At 43.3% G+C, this 24,222-nt stretch overlaps 10 non-coding genes across 10 annotated transcripts; all 10 read left to right on the plus strand.

Moving 5' to 3' along the window:
- Window positions 1-7,562: 7,562 nt before the first annotated feature.
- Window positions 7,563-7,634, plus strand: trnaq-cug (transfer RNA glutamine (anticodon CUG)). Its single transcript has one exon. It is a non-coding gene; the product is annotated as a tRNA-Gln (tRNA).
- A 432-nt stretch (window positions 7,635-8,066) lies between these two features.
- trnap-agg (transfer RNA proline (anticodon AGG)) lies at window positions 8,067-8,138 on the plus strand. Its single transcript has one exon. It is a non-coding gene; the product is annotated as a tRNA-Pro (tRNA).
- Window positions 8,139-8,227: 89 nt separating this feature from the next.
- trnai-aau (transfer RNA isoleucine (anticodon AAU)) lies at window positions 8,228-8,300 on the plus strand. Its single transcript has one exon. It is a non-coding gene; the product is annotated as a tRNA-Ile (tRNA).
- Window positions 8,301-8,394: 94 nt separating this feature from the next.
- Window positions 8,395-8,467, plus strand: trnaf-gaa (transfer RNA phenylalanine (anticodon GAA)). The gene has a single exon. It is a non-coding gene; the product is annotated as a tRNA-Phe (tRNA).
- Window positions 8,468-10,313: 1,846 nt separating this feature from the next.
- trnap-agg (transfer RNA proline (anticodon AGG)) lies at window positions 10,314-10,385 on the plus strand. Its single transcript has one exon. It is a non-coding gene; the product is annotated as a tRNA-Pro (tRNA).
- An 88-nt stretch (window positions 10,386-10,473) lies between these two features.
- Window positions 10,474-10,547, plus strand: trnai-aau (transfer RNA isoleucine (anticodon AAU)). The gene has a single exon. It is a non-coding gene; the product is annotated as a tRNA-Ile (tRNA).
- Window positions 10,548-10,640: 93 nt separating this feature from the next.
- On the plus strand, window positions 10,641-10,713 carry trnaf-gaa (transfer RNA phenylalanine (anticodon GAA)). The gene has a single exon. It is a non-coding gene; the product is annotated as a tRNA-Phe (tRNA).
- A 402-nt stretch (window positions 10,714-11,115) lies between these two features.
- On the plus strand, window positions 11,116-11,187 carry trnaq-cug (transfer RNA glutamine (anticodon CUG)). The gene has a single exon. It is a non-coding gene; the product is annotated as a tRNA-Gln (tRNA).
- A 3,878-nt stretch (window positions 11,188-15,065) lies between these two features.
- trnaq-cug (transfer RNA glutamine (anticodon CUG)) lies at window positions 15,066-15,137 on the plus strand. The gene has a single exon. It is a non-coding gene; the product is annotated as a tRNA-Gln (tRNA).
- A 2,181-nt stretch (window positions 15,138-17,318) lies between these two features.
- Window positions 17,319-17,390, plus strand: trnaq-cug (transfer RNA glutamine (anticodon CUG)). Its single transcript has one exon. It is a non-coding gene; the product is annotated as a tRNA-Gln (tRNA).
- Window positions 17,391-24,222: the final 6,832 nt, after the last annotated feature.

The following is a 24,222-nucleotide window of genomic DNA, read 5'->3' on the forward strand; positions in this document are numbered from 1 at the left end:
GGACAAATAGTGGGTTCGTGGGACGGGGGCGTGGCCAGGGAGTGGGGGGGGGGGTCAACGGGAAGTTTGCGCCATATAGTGGGTTATTGGACAAATAGTGGGTTAGTGGGACGGGGGGTGGGGGGGTGGGGGGGAGGTCTGATCACTCTAGTGGTCAATCGGACAAAAAGTGGGTTAGTGGGACGGGGCACGTGTGTCGCCCCACCAAGGACGAAGGCAGAACTGCTTAGGGTGGCCTCGGGCTTCGGGGCACTCCCGTCGGGCCCCTGAGGGGGTTTCGGCGCGCTCGTCCGCCAACCACCGTCCGATTCCCATCGGCCCAATGACTGAATGGACGCTTTTTATTTTTATGGACTAGCTAGAGAGAGATAGAGGATGAGAAAGTGAAACTGACGGTCAGGATGAGAGAGATCACCGGGGTGATCGCAGCATGGCAAAAATCACAGACAATAACCCTTAGAGAGGCAACAAGAAATCACATCAATCAAATCAAATCAATAACCTATACTTGCGTATATGGTTCTCTTTGTGTTGCTGAGGAACGCAGAGTCGTATGCGTGTTTGTCCTTCGGTGCTATAGGCTTGTTCTCTCTTGTCTTCCGGGGCGAGCAGACTCGCGGGAAGTTTTAAAGGTTCACCGAACGTGAAGTTACCAAGGAAATAGTTCAGAGTTCATCTCCCTCGGGAGGGAGAGGCGAAAATGAAAATAAAACTTAGTAAAGAAAGGAAAAGAAAAGAAACGCGGTGTAAAGCTCCCTAAGGAGCCATGGGACCGGAAACCTCTCACAGGGAAAGTGCTCTCTTGAGAAACTCCTTTGTCAGTTTCTTATAGAGAGGAGGGGTTCACGCCTGCTTCGCGTATGTGACCCAATCATCTTAGAGCATCTCGAGCGGGAAAAGTTCTTCTTTGTCTTGTCAGGATAATTGATGATGCTATAAATTTTTTTCATTTCTAGCCAGAAAGATTGTACACACAGAACAATACATTTTACTGTAATATCCTGTGTATGACTGGTTTAGTCAAAACAAGACGGTCAAACCGGTACCAAGAATGGCCGGAACGAGTAGAAGAAACATAAAGTTACATTCATATGCAAAATTACACACATTTAATGTTCACTCACACGACTATAAAGCCATAATACCTGCTACCATGACCTAGGAAAGATCAAATTCATGTTTATACATTTCTTAAGTGGTTATACTTATAGAAAATATAAGATTGCAGAGTCTATTAGTCTTTCTTCATCAGAATTCAAGTGGGAGCTGTGATTCCCTTGGAATTCCTTTTGGGGGTCATAAAGTTTTATGACCTAGCAAGAGGGAGAGTTACAGAAGATGATCCTGTTAGGTAATCTTTCGTTAGAAATACACTTAAGATTTGAAGTTACAGACCAGTCTCCAATTACATCTATAGAATAAGACAAAACTAATTAGATATGCATGCATACAGGAAGGTTAGATACAATTCTGTGTTATATACATTAAGGACATTCCTATCCTAAGGTGCACACAAAGGACGTTTGTGTGCGGGTATGTGTGGTGTGTGTGTGTATCCTTAGGGCATATTGTCCATCCGTGGTGTGCACCACGTGAGGGTTTCGAGAACAACGGGACCTGTTTCTTGATTGCGCAATGCGTCATAAATGGAGTTAATCAATGACCTGCTGGCAGACATTGGGGCACCATTTCACATGATTCAAGGTTTTGTGAATTAAACATATATGTGTTCATATTTGTTCAGTAGTGAAAGAAAAACAGGATTTGGTCAGTCGCTACACAGAGGAATGGCACTTCTCAGGTGTCAATCTACATTCACTCTTTGAGTGAACATCCTCAAAGGAAAAAAGATAATTTAAAGGTGTATGTAAAAGGTTTTATTTAATTTTTTATCGTAATCACTGACTAAAGCTCATTCTTGTCATCTCACACTTCCCCCACTCCCCTTGGAATAAGTGGCTGTTGTAGTGTTTGGTCTGCTTCGCTTCACACTTGGCTGATCCCATCTTTTTTTCTTCTTGCATTTCTTCTAATGGTGCTTGGATGAAAAACAGGATAATTTTCACTGCTTCCTTCCATCTTTACATCATCATGTCATCTCTCTACTAATCATACATGCTTTGCAATAAACCTTGTAATCGCAGTAGCTGTCCAGCAGAGCTGAGAAAGTCATGCAGTGAAAGTCTAAAACAATAAGATAATTTTGTTGTGTTTTTTTACGCTCCAGCCACTGCAGGCTCAAGAGGCCCTGCTCCTGCCCCGGCTCGTGCTACTGCCCCTGCTCCTGCCCTTTATCCTGCTCCTCCAGCATCGTTGACCCCTGGCCAAGTGTCCCAGTCGCCTGCAGAGCTTCCTGTCCACTGGAAAGAGCAACTCCCATCTTTCCAGCAAGGCCTTCAACCCCTGTCCCTCTGCACCAGGACCATCCTCACTACAGCCACACACAGGACTGCAGCGCCCTGCCCAGCCTCCTCTGCAGTCTCCTCCTCTGCGCCCTGCCCAGCCTCCTCTGCAGTCTCCTCCTCTGCGCCCTGCCCAGCCTCCTCTGCAGTCTCCTCCTCTGCGCCCTGCCCAACCTCCTCTGCAGTCTCCTCCTCTGCGCCCTGTTCAGCCTCCTCTGCAGTCTCCTCCACAGCCTTCTGTCCAGCCAAGTGCTGCCTCTGCTCCTGCAACATCAACTGGGTCCAGTGTTGCAGACCAGGCTCCTGTAAGTAAGCTTCTCATTATTCGTGTGCAGGTGCTGCAGCGTGATTTCCAATGACCACAAAAAAAGAGGCCGCATTTTCTCTGTGCTGGAAACTTTGCACTGGCTACCTTTTAATTGTAGATTTAATCAAAAAATTGCGCTTTAAGCCATGCAAGCTGAAATGTTTGCGGCCCGGCAGCAGCAGGGAGGATGTATGTTTCGGCTCATTGGTATAGGGGTATGATTCTCGCTTAGGGTGCGAGAGGTCCCGGTTTCAAATCCTGGACGAGCCCATTATTAGGCTTTGCTTTTAATCTCTTCAGCCTGATTAGGGCAACCAGGATATTTATATCCCGGGTTTCGGCAGAGGAACCACGTCCGCCTCTTTTAGTCTACCTGATTCCACCTAGCCTCATCGCTATCTGCCTCTCAGACAGCCAGCTATCAGGAAGTGTTGGTTCCATGGTGTAATGGTTAGCGTTTTGAATCCAGCGATCCCAGTTCCAATCTCGGTAGAACCTTTTTAGGTTCTTTGCGGAAGGGTGGGAAAAAACAGAGGTGATGCGCAACTGCTGACGTGGCAGTGAAATTGGCACTCTCAAACAGAGTCGGAATTGGGGAAACATGTGCTGCGTTCCAAACCACATACTTCACTACTATTTAGTATGGGAAAAGAGTAGGCGAGCGAAAAAGTATGTATTAATCCAAAAGAGTAGGCGAGAATTACCTGGGTGACGTACCAATTATCGCGAGATTTGGACTTAAGTGCGTTCGAATGTGCCTACTTTCCTACTATATAGTAGGCGAAAACAGTACGTGAAGGAAGCAGTACGTTCGAAACATCAGTATTCATAAAAGAGTAGGGGAGAAGTTCCCGGATGGTTTACTGCTTCCGGCTCGATTTTTGAGTGCTCAACCGATGGATACTCTTCTATCCCAGGAGGCCACGCGAGAGCATACGTCATTATCAAACATCACGGAGATCAGCGACGCCGGGGGTTTTCAAATGTGAGTAAACACGGTTCCTTATGTGTTAAACTACAATAGAGTAGACGTTTTAACTGTTGAAGGTGTAAAGTAGTTAGACAGTATAGTATAGTTGTGATTTTGCTGTAAAACATGTTTTGTATAGCTAGCTAACAGGGGAGCTCTAAGCACACGTAACGTCTCTAAAGTGGATTTACATAACCATATACATCTTAAACACGCTTATTTAAAATGTCTATTTACATCTGAAAGGAAAATATTGTAAGTATTGACATATTGCAGATGAGCACATCACAACATGAAAAAGACATCTGAGTGATGTATGTGTGGCATTATCATAGGATAGGATAACGTTAATTCACTGTTGTCAACACTGTTGACATTAGACTAATGTGCTGTAAATAAGGTAAATAAACAAATCTATAAAGTAACTAAACATGTTTTTATTCAGACTGGTGTGAGCACTGAGGATGAGGAGCCCAGAGCTGAATCCTGGAAACGGTGCCATGGATGAGACTGTCATAAGATCTCTCCATCTGCCCTTATCGCCTCAGATTGTGAAGCGCAGCGCAGCAACAAGCTCCGGCACGAAGGCACGGTCACCTCTGGTGAATTCATCAGAATAAAGCCGCAGAATGGGAACCGCTGTGTTGAGATGGCAGTAGGATGCGGGCTTCAGCGCCCAAATACATGCTTGTAGTTTGAATAAAGATTTGTTTCATGTGCATGCATTTGTTTATTGTGTGATGGTTACTTTTATTTGTTCTTTTACTCATTTATTCATGTTTCTTATTGTTGTCAGTATATAAAATATAATTATTTAATGTATGCATTAATTCATTGCTTGACTGACAATTGAGATGTTCACGTGTATTCATGCATAATTCAATTCAATTCAACTCAAATTTATTTGTATAGCGCTTTTCACAATACACATTGTCTCAAAGCAGCTTTACAGAAATTGCATTTCGGAAATGTACATAGAAAAATACAGTTAGTTAATCAAGTATTAATTTATGGCATAACATATCGCCGGCTTTGAGTCGTCTCTTCACAGGCGTCGAGTCGTCTCTTCACAGGCGTTGAGGCATCTGAAGTCTCCGTGAGAGGCTGGATACAAACTGGAGCTGACGAACGCTATTTACCTCGGGACTAGCGTCCCGAGATAACAGCAGAAAGGCAGATGGGAAATAATTAGCATAGCTGATGTTCATAATGTTAATGCATTCGAACTGATTCAGCAGTAGTATCAAAGGTTAAGCATTAAGTGAATGCTTGGTTAAAGAGATGCGTCTTTAATCTAGTTTTAAACTGGGACAGCGAGTCTGAGTCTCGTACAATATCAGGAAGGCTATTCCAGAGTTTAGGAGCTAAATGCGAGAACGCCCTCCCTCCTTTAGTGGACTTAGATATCCTAGGAATGACCAGAAGCCTCGAATTTAGTGATCTTAAAGAGCGCGATGGATTGTATGGCGATAGAAGGTCTGTTAAATACACAGGAGCTAAACCATTTAGGGCTTTATAGGTCAGTAGGAATACTTTGTAATTGATACGTAACTTAATAGGTAACCAGTGTAGAGATGATAAAATAGGTGTTATATGATCATATTTTCTTGATCTAGTAAGAACTCTAGCAGCTGCATTTTGCACTAACTATAGCTTGTTGATTGAGGATGCAGGGCAGCCAGCTAATAAAGCATTACAGTAATCTAGTCTCGAGGTCATGAATGCATGAACTAACTTTTCTGCATCAGAAACAGATAGCATGTTGCGTAGCTTAGCAATGTTTCTAAGGTGGAAAAAGGCTGTTCTTGTAATATATGAAATATGATTTTCGAAAGTCAAGTTGCGGTCTAGTATAACACCCAGGTCTTTTACTGTAGTGGATAAAGTAACAGGACATCCTTCTAAATTAAAGTTGTATTGTAAGGGATTTTGTGGGTAGTTTTTTGGACCAATAAGTAGTACCTCCGTTTTATCTGAATTTAATAGCAGGAAATTACACGTCATCCAGCATTTTATATAATTTAGACACTCTGTCAATTTAGATAAGTTAGTGTTTTCATCTGGTCGTGATGAGATATATAATTGAGTGTCATCAGCATAACAGTGGAAATTAATTCCATGTTTTCTTATAATATTACCAAGTGGCAGCATATATATTGAGAATAGCAGAGGGCCTAACACCGATCCTTGCGGCACTCCATAGTCTACTGACGTTATCTTTGATTTTTCCCCATTTAAACAGACAAAATGGTAACGGTCTGATAAGTACGATCTAAACCAGCTTAATGCCTGTCCCTGAACACCAGTGTAGTTTTGTAGTCGATCCAAGAGTATTTTATGATCGATAGTATCGAACGCAGCACTAAGATCGAGTAGAACTAGTATTGAGATACAGCCTTGGTCAGAAGCTAAAAGTAAATCATTTGTAATTTTAACTAGCGCAGTTTCTGTGCTATGATGCGGTCTGAATCCCGACTGGAATTTTTCATAGATATCATTTTCTTGTAAGAAAGAGCACAATTGAGCGGACACAATTTTTTCTAGTATTTTAGACATAAATGGAAGATTTGAGATGGGTCTGTAATTTGCTAAGTTATTTGGATCTAATTGCGGTTTCTTAATGAGAGGTTTTATTACTGCCAGCTTGAATATTTTTGGAACATGTCCTAAAAATAAAGACGAGTTAATAATATTAAGAAGAGGCTCTAAGCATAACTCATATTACAAAACAAATTACATTTTGCTTGTTTTATTAAATTATATCATTTTTAGTATATATAAAAAAGTAATATAATTAAGTAATGGTCAGCATTTAATATTATTTTGTTTAAGTTTTGGGGTGGGCTAACAATGCAATTCATTCTGATGTAATATTAATTTTTTATGAGCGATACTTGCATTTTTCGAGTATAAAGTCAACAGTTTCTCCAAAGGAGATCTTCGAGCAGCGGCCCGTCTCCTTGTGCACTGCAGACAGTAAACGCAGAGGAAAACTGTTCTAGGTTGTGCTGTCGAGTTACTGATGTTATGAAGTGTTAGTGCACCTGTCGCTCATATAATTTAAACTTATAAACTTATTACATAAAGATCATGGAAAGATACTAGTTGTATCTAACAATGAACAATCATAATGACAAAACAGAAAACATAAAGATCATTGGTTTGTGTACATCATAATATGATATTTATACACAGGAAAAAAGAACAATAACAAGGCTAAATATCTTTAAATATAAATAGTTCTTCATAATACATTAAAAAATAGTTTTGTTGTTATTGTCTGAGGGATGAAACGAGAGGTAAATTCATCAAGAAAAGAGGAAAACTTGAAGGAGAAACTTTTTGGGTATAAAATAAAGAAATTAACAACATATTCAAGAGATAACGATTTTGGGGTTTCTTAAAAAATCGTTATAAGGAACTGTGGGTCACATTAGAAGGGTTTAAAATATAACAACTTAAATCAACCCTAAATGTATTCACAAAATAAATTGGCAGCTGTTTCTTCAACAATACCACAAAATGAGCAAGTTTCATCAATATCAAGATATTTACAGATAGATGAATTAAACGTGTCGTTCATCTTTTAAGTTGTTGCGCTTGTGATAACGTGTCGTAGGTCACATGATAACGTCAACATGGCGGATGATGTCCGGAATCCGGATCGCATTCATACTCAACGAGATTTGGCTATAAAGTACCTACTCTTTTAGCGCTCGTTAAGTAAGTACTCATTGAAATTAAGTACCTACTCATTGAGTATGCGGTTTGGAACGCAGCCATGGGCTTAAAAAGCAAAGGCTTCATTTGCTCCTTGCTATCGTGCTTTTGGACTCAATGACTTAAATCTCCGCTGCTTATGGGAAAAGTTGACACACGCCAAGGTTCCATGGTGTAATGGTTTGCACTCTGGGCTCTGAATCCAGCGATCTGAGTTCAAATCTCGGTGGGACCTGCTTTTGCCAGGAATGTGTGCAGTACCTCGTTCGAAAAAACTTTTTCTGCAGCACTGAGCCGCAAGAGCTCATCTAGGTAGTGCCCCTTGAAGGGGGGCGTAAAAAGGATGGACAGCACTGGCGAATGCAGGCATCGATCCCGCTACCTCTCGCATGCTAAGCGAGCGCTCTACCATTTGAGCTAATTCCTCTTGATGATGGAGAAGAGGTGTCCATCGCTCTCAAAGACAAAGACGAGGCGCGATCCCTAGCACGTGTGCAGGTGCTGCAGCGTGATTTCCAATGACCACAAAAAAGAGGCCGCATTTCCTCTGTGCTGGCAACTTTGCACTGGCTACCTTTTAATTGTAGATTTAATCAAATTATTGCGCTTTAAGCCATGCAAGCTGAATTGTTTTCGGCCCGGCAGCAGCAGGGAGGACGTATGTTTCGGCTCGTTGGTCTAGGGGTATGATTCTCGCTTAGGGTGCGAGAGGTCCCGGGTTCAAATCCCGGACGAGCCCATTATCAGGCTTTGCTTTTAATCTCTTCAGCCTGATTAGGGCAACCAGGATATTTCTGAGAAATTGGGGATAAAATGAGCCATAGAGAGGCCCGGTTAGCTCAGTTGGTTAGAGCGTGGTGCTAATAGTGCCAAGGTCAAGGGTTCGATCCCCGTACGGGCAACTCATTTTCTCTCTGGGACCTTCGCTCTGCTCTTCTCGAAAATGACTGGCGGTCTCCCAGACATGGCTGCTGGCTAAACCGCACAAGTACCTGGCCGAAATAGCTCAGTTGGGAGAGTGTTAGACTGAAGATCTAAAGGTCCCTGGTTCAATCCCGGGTTTCGGCAGAGGAACCACGTCCGCCTCTCTTAGTCGAGGCGGTCCATTGACCAAACGGCAGCTCTTATCTACCTGATTACACCTAGCCTCATCGCTATCTGGCTCTCATACAGCCAGCTATCAGGGTGTGTTTGTTCCATGGTGTAATGGTTAGCACTCTGGGCTTTGAATCCAGCGAACCGAGTTCAAATCTCGGTGGGACCTGCATTTGCCAGGATGTGTGCAGTACCTCGTTCAAAAAAACATTTTCGGCAGCACTGAGCCGCAAGAGCTCATCTAGGTAGTGCCCCTTGAAGGGGGGCGTAAAAAGGATGGACAGCACTGGAGAATGCAGGCATCGATCCCACTACCTCTCGCTTGCGCCTACTGCTTCCTACCGATTGAGCCAAAGTAAGCCCAAAGTAAGCCCACGTGAGCCAATCGTGTTTCTCTGCTGTGGCTTACTTTTGACCAATCACGTTCTCTCCTGTGGCTTACTTTTGACCAATCGTGTTTCTCTCCTGTGGCTTACTTTTGACCAATCGCCTTTCTCTCCTGTGGCTTACTTTTGACCAATCGCGTTTCTCTCCTGGCTCTGCTCCTGTGGCTTACTTTTGACCAATCGGCGACTGCTATTATTATCGTCATCTTTGCAATCTTTGCAACAGGTAAGTCTATTCTTCACGACTGTATAATCGATCATTATTCATTCATAAACAGTGTTTGTTTTTAGACAATTAAACATGCCAATAAAGCTAGCTAGCGTGTAATAGCACACGTTTTCTTCTGTACATGTGAACCTGCAACTTTACCATGATATACAGTAAAAAACATGCCACTACTGTCAAGATAATTAGCCGACCGCTAATTAAGCAATATCCTCCTTAAACCATTTTTTTGTTGTTGTTAATTTAGTATTTTTTTGTGTCATTCATTACATTATTATATACATTACTCCAGCCCACGTGCCCACCACCACCGTGACCACTGCATCTGTCCTCACTGCTGCTGTGCCCACTGCCACTGTGCCTGTTCCTCCTCCACCTACTGCCACTAAGAACAGGCCACTGCTGGCGACCAATGTGTAGGCCCTGTTGGCGCGGGGGAAGCATTTATTTGCTTCACAGCTGGTACAAAAGAGTTTGTTTCCAGCCAAACCCTGTAAGTGGGTAAGTTTTTTTTCTTTTTTCTCCATCCACTGCAGGCTCGAGAGGCCCTGCTCCTGCCCCGGCTCGTGCTACTGCCCCTGTTCCTGCCCCTTATCCTGCTCCTACAGCATTGTGGACCCCTGGCCAGGTGTCCCAGTCGCCTGCAGAGCTTCCTGTCCACTGGAAAGAGCAACTCCCATCTTTCCAGCAAGGCCTTCAACCCCTGTCCCTCTGCTCCAGGACCATCCTCACTACAGCCACCCACAGGACTGCAGCGCCCTGCCCAGCCTCCTCTGCAGTCTCCTCCTCTGCGCCCTGCCCAGCCTCCTCTGCAGTCTCCTCCTCTGCGGCCTGCCCAGCCTCCTCTGCAGTCTCCTCCTCTGCGCCCTGCCCAGCCCCCTCTGCAGTCTCCTCCTCTGCGCCCTGCTCAGCCTCCTCTGCAGTCTTCTCCACAGCCTTCTGTCCAGCCAAGTGCTGCCTCTGCTCCTGCAACATCAACTGGGTCCAGTGTTGCAGACCAGGCTCCTGTAAGTAAGCTTCTCATTATTCGTGTGCAGGTCCTGCAGCGTGATTTCCAATGACCACAAAAAAAGAGGCCGCATTTCCTCTGTGCTGGAAACTTTGCACTGGCTACCTTTTAATAGTAGATTTAATCAAAAAATTGCGCTTTAAGCCATGGAGGCTGAAATGTTTGCGGACCGGCAGCAGCAGGGAGGATGTATGTTTCGGCTCGTTGGTCTAGGGGTATGATTCTCGCTTAGGGTGCGAGAGGTCCCGGGTTCAAATCCCGGACGAGCCCATTATTAGGCTTTGCTTTTAATCTCTTCAGCCTGATTAGGGCAACCAGGATATTTCTGAGAAATTGGGGATAAAATGTGCCAGAGAGAGGCCGGTTAGCTCAGTTGGTTAGAGCGTGGTGCTAATAACACCAAGGTCGAGGGTTCGATACCCGTACGGGCCACTCATTTTCTCTCTGGGACCTTCGCTCTGCTCTTCTCGAAAATGACGGGCGGTCTCCCAGACATCCCTGCTGGCTAAACCATTCAAGTATCTGGCCGAAATAGCTCAGTTGGGAGAGCGTTAGACTGAAGATCTAAAGGTCCCTGGTTCAATCCCGGTTTTCGGCAGAGGAACCACATAATCTCTTTTAGTCTACCTGATTCCACCTAGCCTCATCGCTATCTGCCTCTCAGACAGCCAGCTAGCAGAGTGTGTTGGTTCCATGGTGTAATGGTTAGCACTCTGGCCTTTGAATCCAGCAATCTGAGTTCAAATCTCTGTCGAACCTTTTTAGGTTCTTTGCGGAAGGGAGGGAAAAAACAGAGGTGATGCGCAACTGCTGACGTATCGGTGAAATTGGCACTCTCAAACCGAGTCGGAATTGGGGAAACATGGGCTTAAAAAGCAAAGGCTTCATTTGCTCCTTGCTATCGTGCTTCTGGACTCAATGACTTAAATCCTTGCTATCGTGCTTCTGGACTCAATTACTTAAATGTCTGCTGCTCATGGGAAAAGTTGACACACGCCAAGGTTCCATGGTGTAAAGGTTAGCACTCTGGGCTCTGAATCCAGCGATCCGAGTTCAAATCTCGGTGGGACCTGCTTTTGCCAGGAATGTGTGCAGTACCTCGTTCGAAAAAACTTTTTCGGCAGCACTGAGCCGCAAGAGCCCATCTAGGTAGTGCCCCTTGAAGCGGGGCGTAAAAAGGATGGACAGCACTGGAGAATGCAGGCATCGATGCCGCTACCTCTCGCTTGCGCCTACTGCTTCCTACCGATTGAGCCAAAGTAAGCCCAAAGTAAGCCCACGTGAGCCAATTGTGTTTCTCTGCTGTGGCTTACTTTTGACCAATCACGTTCTCTCCTGTGGCTTACTTTTGACCAATCGTGTTTCTCTCCTGTGGCTTACATTTGACCAATCGCCTTTCTCTCCTGTGGCTTACTTTTGACCAATCGCGTTTCTCTCCTGGCTCTGCTCCTGTGGCTTACTTTTGACCAATCGGCGACCGCTATTATTATCGTCATCTTTGCAATCTTTGCAACAGGTAAGTCTATTCTTCACGACTGTATAATCGATCATTATTTATTCATAAACAGTGTTTGTTTTTAGACAATTAAACATGCCAATAAAGCTAGCTAGCGTGTAATAGCACACGTTTTCTTCTGTACATGAGAACCTGCAACTTTACCATGATATACAGTAAAAAACATGCCACTACTGTCAAGATAATTAGCCGACCGCTAATTAAGCTACATCCTCCTTAAACCATTTTTTTTGTTGTTGTTAATTTAGTATTTTTTGTGTCATTCATTACATTATTTTGACCACAAGAAGATTTTTACTAAAATCTTTAAAAAAAAAAAGTTTAATTCATATATGTTATACTATACTATGTTATACACCAGTATAAATATTTATGTTATCTTTTTAAATACTATGTTATACATATTTAAAAAGACATGAATAGGCAAAAACAAGTGTTTTTTTTTGTTTCAACAAATGATTCTCAACTATGTTATAAAAGATATACCAAAACAATTTGATATACCATTTTAAGTTTTAGATATGTTTGATGATCATATTATTATGAATTGTCATAAACGCCTTTATGTTATATTTGGTGTTTCTTAGTAATCTCTGCCACAAAAGCTAAACAAAACAAAACGATTTAAGCATGGCATGATACCAGCAAGATTGTACCAAGAAGTGTTATTTGTTTTCTTATTAATAAGTTCATCACACTATTTACAATTTGTACACAAGGCAATTCAAAGTGATTCACAGTTGTATAAAAAACAATAATGCTTATGCTCATAATAATAATAATAATAATATTCATTAATTATTATAATATTATAATAATTAATTACATAAAAAACAAATGCTGTAGTAAAATACTTTCAGTTGGAATATGACAGCTATGTAACGTTCTGTTTATGCCTGTGTCCTTTCAGATTATGTATGCATACCCGGTTTTACGAAGAACCTCTGAGGGTCGACTCCTTATGGGGCCAACTGAGGAGGCCAATAGGAGGAAGATCGTGTTGGCAGGGAGGGCCAGGTGTAAGGAGGAGGTCCTGGCTGAGGCCACTGCCTTTTTGAGGCAGAATGGAGGGAATCCTGGAGACCAGTACCTAGTTCTGGCTCACTGCAAGATCCAGTTTGGGAAACACCAGGGTCAGAGGTTCCTGTGGCTGCTGGAGAACTCACTGGGGTATGCCTGCTATCTGGTCAGCAGCATTTTGGGGGAGGAGGAGAGGGACAACCCGCTGTCGGACAACAAACACCTGTTCCTCAGATACACCTCGCAGATCAGGGAGGTAGGCGAGGCTGTAGAGGTGTATCAGAAAAAACAGGCCATGCTGCAGGAGGCCCAGAGGACAGGAGACTCTGGATGTCTGATGGTGGAGTTTGGAGATTTTAAGGGTAGGTCAATAAAGGAGGTGTATGAGGACCCAAGAAAGGAGGCCCAGGCTCTCATCACCTACCTGAAGAAGGCAAAGGCCAGGCCTAACACCAATATGGCCCTTTTCAAAGCATACGTGCTGAAGAGGCAGGCTCTAGCCCACGTGCCCACCACCACTGTGCCCACTGCATCTGTCCTCACTGCTGCTGTGCCCACTGCCACTGTGTCTGTTCCTCCTCCACCTACTGCCACTAAGAACAGGCCACTGGTGGCGACCAATGTGAAGGCCCTGTTGGCGCGGGGGAAGCATTTATTTGCTTCACAGCTGGCACAAAAGATTTTGTCTCCAGCGAAACCCTGTAAGTGGGTAAGTTTTTTCTTTTTTCTCCAGCCACTGCAGGCTCGAGAGGCCCTGCTCCTGCCCCGGCTCGTGCTACTGCCCCTGCTCCTGCCAATTATCCTGCTCCTCCAGCATTGTGGACCCCTGGCCAGGTGCACCAGTCGCCTGCAGAGCTTCCTGTCCACTGGAAAGAGCAACTCCCATCTATCCAGCAAGGCCTTCAACCCCTGTCCCTCTGCACCAGGAGCATCCTCACTACAGCCACCCACAGGACTGCAGCGCCCTGCCCAGCCTCCTCTGCAGTCTCCTCCTCTGCGCCCTGCCCAGCCTCCTCTGCAGTCTCCTCCTCTGCGCCCTGCCCAGCCTCCTCTGCAGTCTCCTCCTCTGCGCCCTGCCCAGCCTCCTCTGCAGTCTCCTCCTCTGCGCCCTGCCCAGCCTCCTCTGCAGTCTCCTCCTCTGCGCCCTGCTCAGCCTCCTCTGCAGTCTCCAACACAGCCTTCTGTCCAGCCAAGTGCTGCCTCTGCTCCTGCAACATCAACTGGGTCCAGTGTTGCAGACCAGGCTCCTGTAAGTAAGCTTCTCATTATTCGTGTGCAGGTCCTGCAGCATGATTTCCAATGACCACAAAAAAAGAGGCCGCATTTCCTCTGTGCTGGAAACTTTGCACTGGCTACCTTTTAATTGTAGATTTAATCAAAAATCTGCGCTTTAAGCCATGGAAGCTGAAATGTTTCCGGCCCGGCAGCAGCAAGGAGGATGTATGTTTCGGCTCGTTGGTCGAGTTCAAATCTCGGTGGAACCTTTTTAGGTTCTTTGCGGAAGGGAGGGAAAAAACAGAGGTGATGCGCAACTGCTGACATGGCAGTGAAATTGACACTCTCAAACCGAGTCAGAATTGGGGAAACATGGGCTTAAAAAGCAAAGGCTTCATTTGCTCCTTGCTATCGTGCTTCAGGACTCAATGACTTAAATCTCTGCTGCTCATGGGAAAAGTTGACACACGCCAAGGTTCCATGGTGTAATGGTTAGCACTCTTGGCTCTGAATCCAGCGATCCGAGTTCAAATGTCGGTGGGACCTGCTTTTGCCAGGAATGTGTGCAGTACCTCGTTCGAAAAAAACTTTTTCGGCAGCATGAGCCGAAAGAGCTCATCTAGGTAGTGCCCCTTGAAGGGGGGCGTAAAAAGGATGGACAGCACTGGAGAATGCAGGCATAGATCCCGCTACCTCTCGCATGCTAAGCAAGCGCTCTACCATATGAGCTAATTCCCCTCGATGATGGAGAAAAGGTGTCCATCGCTCTCAAAGACAAAGACGAGGCGCGATCCCTAGCACGTGTGCAGGTGCTGCAGCGTGATTTCCAATGACCACAAAAAACAGGCCGCATTTCCTCTGTGCTGGCAACTTTGCACTGGCTACCTTTTAATTGTAGATTTAATCAAAAAATTGCGCTTTGAATCCAGGGATCCGAGTTCAAATCTCGGTGGAACCTTTTTAGGTTCTTTGCGGAAGGGAGGGAAAAAACAGAGGTGATGCGCAACTGCTGACGTGGCGGTGAAATTGGCACTCTCAAACCGAGTCGGAATTGGGGAAACATGGGCTTAAAAAGCAAAGGCTTCATTTGCTCCTTGCTATCGTGCTTCTGGACTCAATGTCTTAAATCCTTGCTATCGTGCTTCTGGACTCAATGACTTAAATCTCTGCTGCTCATGCGAAAAGTTGACACACGCCAAGGTTCCATGGTGTAATGGTTAGCACTCTGGGCTCTGAATCCAGCGATCCGAGTTCAAATCTCGGTGGGACCTGCTTTTGCCAGGAATGTGTGCAGTACCTCGTTCGAAAATACTTTTTCGGCAGCACTGAGCCGCAAGAGCTCATCTAGGTAGTGCCCCTTGAAGGGGGGCGTAAAAAGGATGGACAGCACTGGAGAATGCAGGCATCGATCCCACTACCTCTCGCTTGCGCCTACTGCTTCCTACCGATTGAGCCAAAGTAAGCCCAAAGTAAGCCCACGTGAGCCAATCGTGTTTCTCTGCTGTGGCTTACTTTTGACCAATCGCGTTCTCTCCTGTGGCTTACTTTTGACCAATCGTGTTTCTCTCCTGTGGCTTACTTTTGACCAATCGCCTTTCTCTCCTGTGGCTTACTTTTGACCAATCGCGTTTCTCTCCTGGCTCTGCTCCTGTGGCTTACTTTTGACCAATCGGCGACCGCTATTATTATCGTCATCTTTGCAATCTTTGCAACAGGTAAGTCTATTCTTCACGACTGTATAATCGATCATTATTTATTCATTAACAGTGTTTGTTTTTAGACAATTAAACATGCCAATAAAGCTAGCTAGCGTGTAATAGCACACGTTTTCTTCTGTACATGAGAACCTGCAACTTTACCATGATATACAGTAAAAAACATGCCACTACTGTCAAGATAATTAGCCGACCGCTAATTAAGCTATATCCTCCTTAAACCATTTTTTTGTTGTTGTTAATTTAGTATTTTTTTGTGTCATTCATTACATTATTTTGACCACAAGAAGATTTTTACTAAAACCTTTAAAAAAAAAGTTTAATTAATATATATAAACGCCTTTATGTTATATTTGGTGTTTCTTAGTAATCTCTGCCACAAAAGCTAAACAAAACAAAACGATTTAAGCATGGCATGATACCAGCAAGATTGTACCAAGAAGTGTTATTTATTTTCTTATTAATAAGTTCATCACACTATTTACAATTTGTACACAAGGCAATTCAAAGTGATTCACAGTTGTATAAAAAACAATAATGCTTATGCTCATAATAATAATAATAATATTCATTAATTATTATAATATTATAATAATTAATTACATAAAAAACAAATGCTGTAGTAAAATACTTTCAGTTGGAATATGACAGCTATGTAACGTTCTGTTTATGCCTGTATCCTTTCAGATTATGTATGCATACCCGGTTTTACGAAGAAGGGTCGACTCCTTCTGGGGCCAACTGAGGAGGCCAATAGGAGGAAGATCGTGTTGGCAGGGAGGGCCAGGTGTAAGGAGGAGGTCCTGGCTGAGGCCACTGCCTTTTTGAGGCAGAATGGAGGGAATCCTGGAGACCAGTTCCTGGTTCTTGCTCACTGCAAGATCCAGTTTGGGAAACACCAGGGTCAGAGGTTCCTGTGGCTGCTGGAGAACTCACTGGGGTATGCCTGCTATCTGGTCAGCAGCATTTTGGGGGAGGAGGAGAGGGACAACCCGCTGTCGGACAACAAACACCTGTTCCTCAGATACACCTCGCAGATCAGGGAGGTAGTCGAGGCTCTAGAGGTGTATCAGAAAAAAACAGGCCATGCTTCAGGAGGCCCAGAGGACAGGAGACTCTGGATGTCTGATGGTGGAGTTTGGGGATTTTAAGGGTAGGTCAATGAAGGAGGTGTATGAGGACCCAAGCAAGGAGGCCCAGGCTCTCATCACCTACCTGAAGAAGGCAAAGGTCAGGCCTAACACCAATATGGCCCTTTTCAAAGCATACGTGCTGAAGAGGCAGGCTCTAGCCCACGTGCCCACCACCACTGTGCCCACTGCATCTGTCCTCACTGCTGCTGTGCCCACTGCCACTGTGTCTGTTCCTCCTCCACCTACTGCCACTAAGAACAGGCCACTGCTGGCGACCAATGTGAAGGCCCTGTTGGCGCGGGGGAAGCATTTATTTGCTTCACAGCTGGCACAAAAGATTTTGTCTCCAGCCAAACCCTCTAAGTGGGTAAGTTTTTTTCTTTTTTCTCCAGCCACTGCAGGCTCGAGAGGCCCTGCTCCTGCCCCGGCTCGTGCTACTGCCCCTGCTCCTATGAATTGGGGAAACATGGGCTTAAAAAGCAAAGGCTTCATTTGCTCCTTGCTATCGTGCTTCTGGACTCAATGACTTAAATCCTTGCTATCGTGCTTCTGGACTCAATGACTTAAATCTCTGCTGCTCATGGGAAAAGTTGACACACGCCAAGGTTCCATGGTGTAATGGTTAGCACTCTGGGCTCTGAATCCAGCGATCCGAGTTCAAATCTCGGTGGGACCTGCTTTTGCCAGGAATGTGTGCAGTACCTCGTTCGAAAATACTTTTTCGGCAGCACTGAGCCGCAAGAGCTCATCTAGGTAGTGCCCCTTGAAGGGGGGTGTAAAAAGGATGGACAGCACTGGAGAATGCAGGCATCGATCCCACTACCTCTCGCTTGCGCCTACTGCTTCCTACCGATTGAGCCAAAGTAAGCCCAAAGTAAGCCCACGTGAGCCAATCGTGTTTCTCTGCTGTGGCTTACTTTTGACCAATCGCGTTCTCTCCTGTGGCTTACTTTTGACCAATCGTGTTTCTCTCCTGTGGCTTACTTTTGACCAATCGCCTTTCTCTCCTGTGGCTTACTTTTGACCAATCGTGTTTCTCTCCTGGCTCTGCTCCTGTGGCTTACTTTTGACCAATCGGCGACCGCTATTATTAGGCAAGGCAAGGCAAGTTTATTTATATAGCACATTTCATACACAATGGTAATTCAAAGTGCTTTACATAGAAGCAATTAAAATAATCAAAAGAAATCAGAATAATTAAAACAGTTTGGAATAAAAGATAAAATACAGAAATAATCAAATGAAATCAGAATAATTAAAACATAAAATAAAATACAGTGCAAACAGTCGGACGAACAGTGGCACAGTGCTCATTCAGTAAATCCACAGTTAAACAGATGTGTTTTGAGTCTGGATTTGAATGTGACTACTGTAGGAGCACATCTGATCTCTTCTGGAAGCTGGTTCCAGCTGCGGCTGGCATAGTAGCTAAAAGCAGACTCGCCATGCTTAGAGTGAACCCTTGGTATTTCTAGCCGATGTGATCCTAATGATCTGAGTGATCTGTTGGGTTTATATTCACTGAGCATATCTGCAATGTATTGAGGTCCTAGGCCATTGAATGATTTATATACCAGTAATAATACTTTAAAATCAATCCTAAATGTAACTGGCAGCCAGTGTAAAGACCTGAGGACTGGTGTGATGTGTTCATATTTTCTGGTTCTGCTCAGAATCCTAGCAGCAGCGTTCTGTATTAGCTGCAACTGTCTTATGGTCTTTTTGGGAAGGCCAGTGAGAAGTCCATTACAATAATCCACCCTACTGGTGATGAAAGCATGCACAAGTTTTTCTAAGTCTTGACTGGAAACAAAGCATCTAATTTTTGCAATATTTTTCAGGTGATAATATGCTGATTTAGTTATTGCTTTGACATGACTACTGAAACTAAGGTCTGACTCTAGAGACACACCCAGATTCCTGACTTGATTTTTAGTTGTTTGACCCCTAGACTGAAGGTATGCGTTCACCTTGAGAACTTCATCTTTGTTTCCAAACGCAATGTCTTCAGTTTTCTCTTTGTTTAACTGAAGAAAGTTTTGGCACATCCAATTGTTTACTTCATCAATGCATTTGCAAAGGGAGTCAATGGGGCTGTAATCGTTAGGCGATAGGGATAAGTAGAGCTGTGTGTCGTCTGCATAGCTATGGAAAGCGATTTGGTTCTTTCTCATTATTTGGCTCATTGGGAGCATGTACAGGTTGAATAGGAGTAGCGCAAGAATTGAGCCTTGAGGGACTCCGCATGTCATGGATGTCCACTCAGACTTATGGTCTCCTATACTCACATAATAACCTCTGCCTCCTAAGTATGACCTGAACCATTTTAGGACTATCCCAGAAAGCCCGACCCAGTTTTCCAGCCTGTCAAGAAGTATTTTGTGATCGACAGTGTCAAATGCAGCACTGAGGTCGAGTAGTACCAGCACTGATAATTTGCCTGTATCAGTATTTAAGCGAATATCATTTATTATCTTTATGAGCGCGGTCTCTGTACTGTGGTGCGGTCGGAAACCAGATTGAAAATGGTCAAAGTATCCATTCGAGCTTAAGAATTTGTTCAGCTGATTGAAGACAACTTTTTCAATGATCTTGCCTATGAAAGGAAGATTTGATATCGGTCTATAGTTGTTTAATATGGTCTTATCCAGATTGCTCTTTTTCAGGAGGGGCTTGACGACAGCAGTTTTCAGGGAGGTCGGAAAACTCCCAGAGAGAAGTGAGGCATTTACCACTTCCAGGAGATCTGCTTCTAAGCTGTGTAACACATTTTTGAAAAAAGATGTGGGAAGTGCGTCAAGGACGCAGGTTGATGTTTTTAGTTGCTCTACGGTTTCTTCCAAAATTTTGCCATCAATTTCTTCGAAATCAGACATAGTGGCTACTTTCTCGTGCTGTTGTCTGGTCTGCCTGACCCCAGCGCAACTCAAGGATGAGCTGATCACCTTTCTGATATTATTGATTTTCTCAGAGAAGAAAGAAGTAAACTCACTGCACTTTCTCACTGAGAGCATTTCACTGGGAATCTGGCTTGGGGGGTTTGTCAGTCTCTCTACAGTAGCAAAAAGAGTGCGCGTGTTGTTTATATTGCTGTTTATAATATTCGAGAAAAAAGTCTGTCTAGCTTTGCTTAGTTCCTTATTGAAAGCATGGATGCTGTCTTTGTAGATGTTATAATGGACTACAAGTTTTGTCTTCCGCCACATGCGCTCTGCTTTTCTGCATTGTCTTTTCATATTTTGCACTGCTGTTGAGTTTCTCCAAGGTGCTTTTTGTCTGCCACTCTTCTTCCTGACTTTCACAGGAGCAACATCATCAATTACACTCTTAACTTTTGAGTTAAAAGAATCAAGGAGAAAATCAACAGAGTCAGCAGATATGCTTGGTGTTAAAGATATAGCCTTCATAAATAGTACACTAGTGTTCTCATTTAAGCATCTCTTCTTGACAGACACAGATCTAGCTTCAATGGCAGGAGAGATCAATATATCAAAGAAAATACAAAAATGATCAGACAGTGCTACATCCTTAATAACAAATGATGAAATGTTTAGACCCTTACTGATAAGTAAATCTAGAGTGTGTCCACGATTATGTGTGGGTCCATGTACATGCTGAGTCAGATCAAAAGTTTTTAACTCTTTGGGGTCGCCGATCACGCCGGCGTGATCAAGTTACATGACCAGTTTAAGACGTCGAAGCATAAAAACAAAGTCACGTTGAGCGCTGCCGTCCACTTCTGTCGAAAGTGCTGGCTTGAAATTCTATTTTACTTTTTGTTTTGTGTTGATAGACCAAGTAAAAACGGAGATATGATCATTTAAACTTTATATAAAAAAATACTGACGCGTTCGTAAAAGAACGCAAGATGGGATGCGACAGGCGTTGCATTTATTCTAATAACTTCGTCGGTTTTTGTCATAAAACAAAACGGAGAAAAATGTGTGAATCTGCTGACTCTGCTATTCAGGCTGCACATTTTAGGGAATGGAGGAGGAGCCAACTGAGCTAAGACGCAAAATTGAAAGGCAGAGGATTTACGGAGTTGATAAAGATAGACATATATACGTTATATATATAGAGAGAGATTATTGCTAGTTTTTGGAAGAGTTTGAGTAGATTTTGAGAGTAGTTTAGGAGTGGTGTAGATAGTTTAGGTAGTTTAGGAGTAGTTTAGGTAGTTTAGGAGTAGATTTAGCTAAACTGTTTTGAGGAGAGGCACAGATAAAAAATAAAAATAAAAAACACCTGATATTTGCTGTAAATAGTTGTATGTATAATTTGATTTTGTGTTCATTTTACCTATTGTATGGTATATTTGCACTATTGAGGAACCCTTCTTACTCAAGGAATGAAATCCCTGTAATGTAGATATCTGTGTAATTGTACATGAATTGTTTTGTAGAGTTTCTAAGCAAAAAAGAAAAGAAAAAACGCCTATTGCCCCACCTGCTTTTTGCTGCATATAGTTTAATTTTATCTCAATTTTAAAATTTTTATGTTGTATTTGCGAACCCTCATACTCTGGGAATGCAAGGCCTTAAATATAGCTCTCTGAATAATTGTGTGCACAACATTTTTTAAAAAGTGGCTGAGCTAAAAAGAAAGAAAAAAAGCCTATGGCTACACGCTTTTTTTTGTAAATCATATTTTTTTTGTATATAGGTTGATTATATCTGAATTGTACCTGTATATGTTGACATTTACAACTTGTGCTTACATTTTAAACCTTTTAAAATGCTTCATTGAGCATGTTTGTGTTTTTTGTAGTAGAAAAGCTATAATTTTTCTATTCGGATTTTGTGTTTTTTGTGTGATTTTGGGTCCAGTATGTTGATAGAGTACATCAAAGTGAAAAACTAATTGTCTGATCATATAGGTGATGTTGTGGCGAGCTGGGCCCGCAGGCTTTGGTGGTTGTGGGGCCTGGCGTTTTTTGGTTGGTATCTGGGGGCTCGCAGCAAAAGAGTGGGATAGTCTAGTTCCAGCATGCACCAGTTGTTCCATTTTCTCTGAGAAGCACAGAAGTGGAGATGCTGGAGAGAGTGATAATGTTTCCGGTGAGAGGGATTTTTGCTCTGGTGTTATTGGAGGCTGTAATATGCTGTCCTGGTTTCCCTGGCTGTTTTCCAGAAAGTCGTCTATGGGTGCTGTATCTTGGAGCAGTGCTGGTATGTCACAGTCTGTCTGTGGTGAGCTCTGTGGGCAGGGCTCAGCTGAGATTGTGTCCGTGAGCAGAGGATGTTGTGGCTGAGTGGTGTTATCACTGTCCTTGTGTGATGTGTCAACCGCATGTCCATTCAGGTGCTGAAGTGAAATCCTGTGGTCATTCATACTGTATCCAGGTGTGTGTGTGCCATTCAGGTTGAGTGGATTGGCACACATTGCAGAAGGATGACGGAGGGAGAAGTAGATATTGTCCTTTAGCACTCTTGAACCAAGTTTGTTTGGGTGGTGGCCATCCTGTTGAAACAGTTGCCTCTGACTCCAGAAAAGATTGAAGTTGTCAATAAAGTTCACTCCTTTTATATTGCAGGTTTTTTGCAGCCATGTATTAAGCCCAAGCAACCGTGAAAACCTGTTTGTTCCTCTTGCTGGGAGTGGTCCACTGATGAATGTTTGAACTTTCAGTCTTTTAAGTGTTTCAAAAAGTTCATTGAAATCCTTTTTAAGAAGTTCCGACTGCTCTTTATGAATATCATTCTTCCCCACATGAATGATGAGTCGATTTGCAGTCTTATGTTTCATCAGAATGTTCTGAAGTTCCCTGTTTACATCAGAAGTTGTTGCTTGTGGAAGGCAGCACGTTGTTGTATCCCTGCTATTAATGTTTCTGATTACGGAGTCGCCCACTATCAGAGTCCTGGGCTCGGCTGCACTGTGAGCTGAGTGCCGCTGTCTGCTCGACCTTGAGCCCCAGTTAGCATCAGTGTTAGCTACTGGCTGATTCTGTCTGTGTGCGATCACATTCATCAAATTTGGGGATTCCTCATTCATTAATACTTCAAATCTGTTCTCAAGATGTATAGGCGGTGGTAGGAGACCAGTGTTTGCAGTCCTTGTCAGAGCCGTATCTGGGGTAGAGGATGCTACTGCAGTAATATGTGATGCTCGTGACAATCTGATGTCTCGAGTGCCTTTGGGTCTCGCACCCTGTTTGTGCCATCGGTTAGTAAAACGATCGGCTTGTTTCTCTACACTCAGTATGGCCTGTCGAGAAGCACTAGATTCATGGGACTCACCGGCTGTATGCTGAGGACGTCCATGACGAAGCTCTGTTGTGTGTTCCGTCTGGTTTGGTGGTCCCGCAATTAACTTTGTTTCAAGAATTGCAATCCTTTTTAAAAGTCTGTGGCAGTTGGAGCAGCAAGTAGATTCCAGAGGAGGCATTTTCTTATCCTTATGAATGTAGGCAGTTGTGTTTTCTCTTCCCCGGAATGTAAGCTTTCAGTGGGAGGCTGGTCGAATAAAATAATTCTGCTTTTTTTTGTAGTAATCCAAGCGTTTGAGCACTGTGCTGATTTGCTGAAGTTAAAATTAGGTGATAAAAGGAGATAAAATATAGAAATATAAAAGCGATAGAGCAAAGCGCGGAGCAGTAAGCGAGAGCGTCCGAACAGTAGCTGAGCAGGAAGTAGTCGTCATCAGTAGTAATTATCGTCATCTTTGCAACAGGTAAGTCTATTCTTCACGACTGTATAATCGATCATTATTTATTCATAAACAGTGTTTGTTTTTAGACAATTAAACATGCCAATAAAGCTAGCTAGCGTGTAATAGCACACGATTTCTTCTGTACATGTGAACCTGCAACTTTACCATGATATACAGTAAAAAACATGCCACTACTGTCAAGATAATTAGCCGACCGCTAATTAAGCTATATCCTCCTTAAACCATTTTTTTGTTGTTGTTAATTTAGTATTTTTTTGTGTCATTCATTACATTATTTTGAGCACAAGAAGATTTTTACTAAAACCTTTAAAAAAAAAGTTTAATTCATATATGTTATACTATACTATGTTATACACCAGTATACATATTTATGTTATCTTTTTAAATACTATGTTATACATATTTAAAAAGACATGAATAGGCAAAAACAAGTGTTTTTTTTGTTTCAACAAATGATTCTCAACTATGTTATAAAAGATATACCAAAACGATTTGATATACCATTTTAAGTTTTAGATCTGTTTGATGATCATATTATTATGAATTGTCATAAACGCCTTTATGTTATATTTGGTGTTTCTTAGTAATCTCCGCCACAAAAGCTAAACAAAACAAAACGATTTAAGCATGGCATGATACCAGCAAGATTGTACCAAGAAGTGTTATTTATTTTCTTATTAATAAGTTCATCACTGTCACAAACGAGACTCCCACTGTTCCTCCTGCTCACCACCAGAGGGAACCCTCTCCTGAATATTAAACCATTTGAACTATATTTCCCACATACCTGGCACTGATTACCTTGCACCTGACCTTCATCAGTGGACTATTTA

This window comes from Siphateles boraxobius, unplaced genomic scaffold, assembly GCF_051911475.1.
Source record: "Siphateles boraxobius isolate OS27281-9 unplaced genomic scaffold, OSU_SipBor_1 269, whole genome shotgun sequence".
Lineage (NCBI taxonomy): Eukaryota > Metazoa > Chordata > Actinopteri > Cypriniformes > Leuciscidae > Siphateles > Siphateles boraxobius.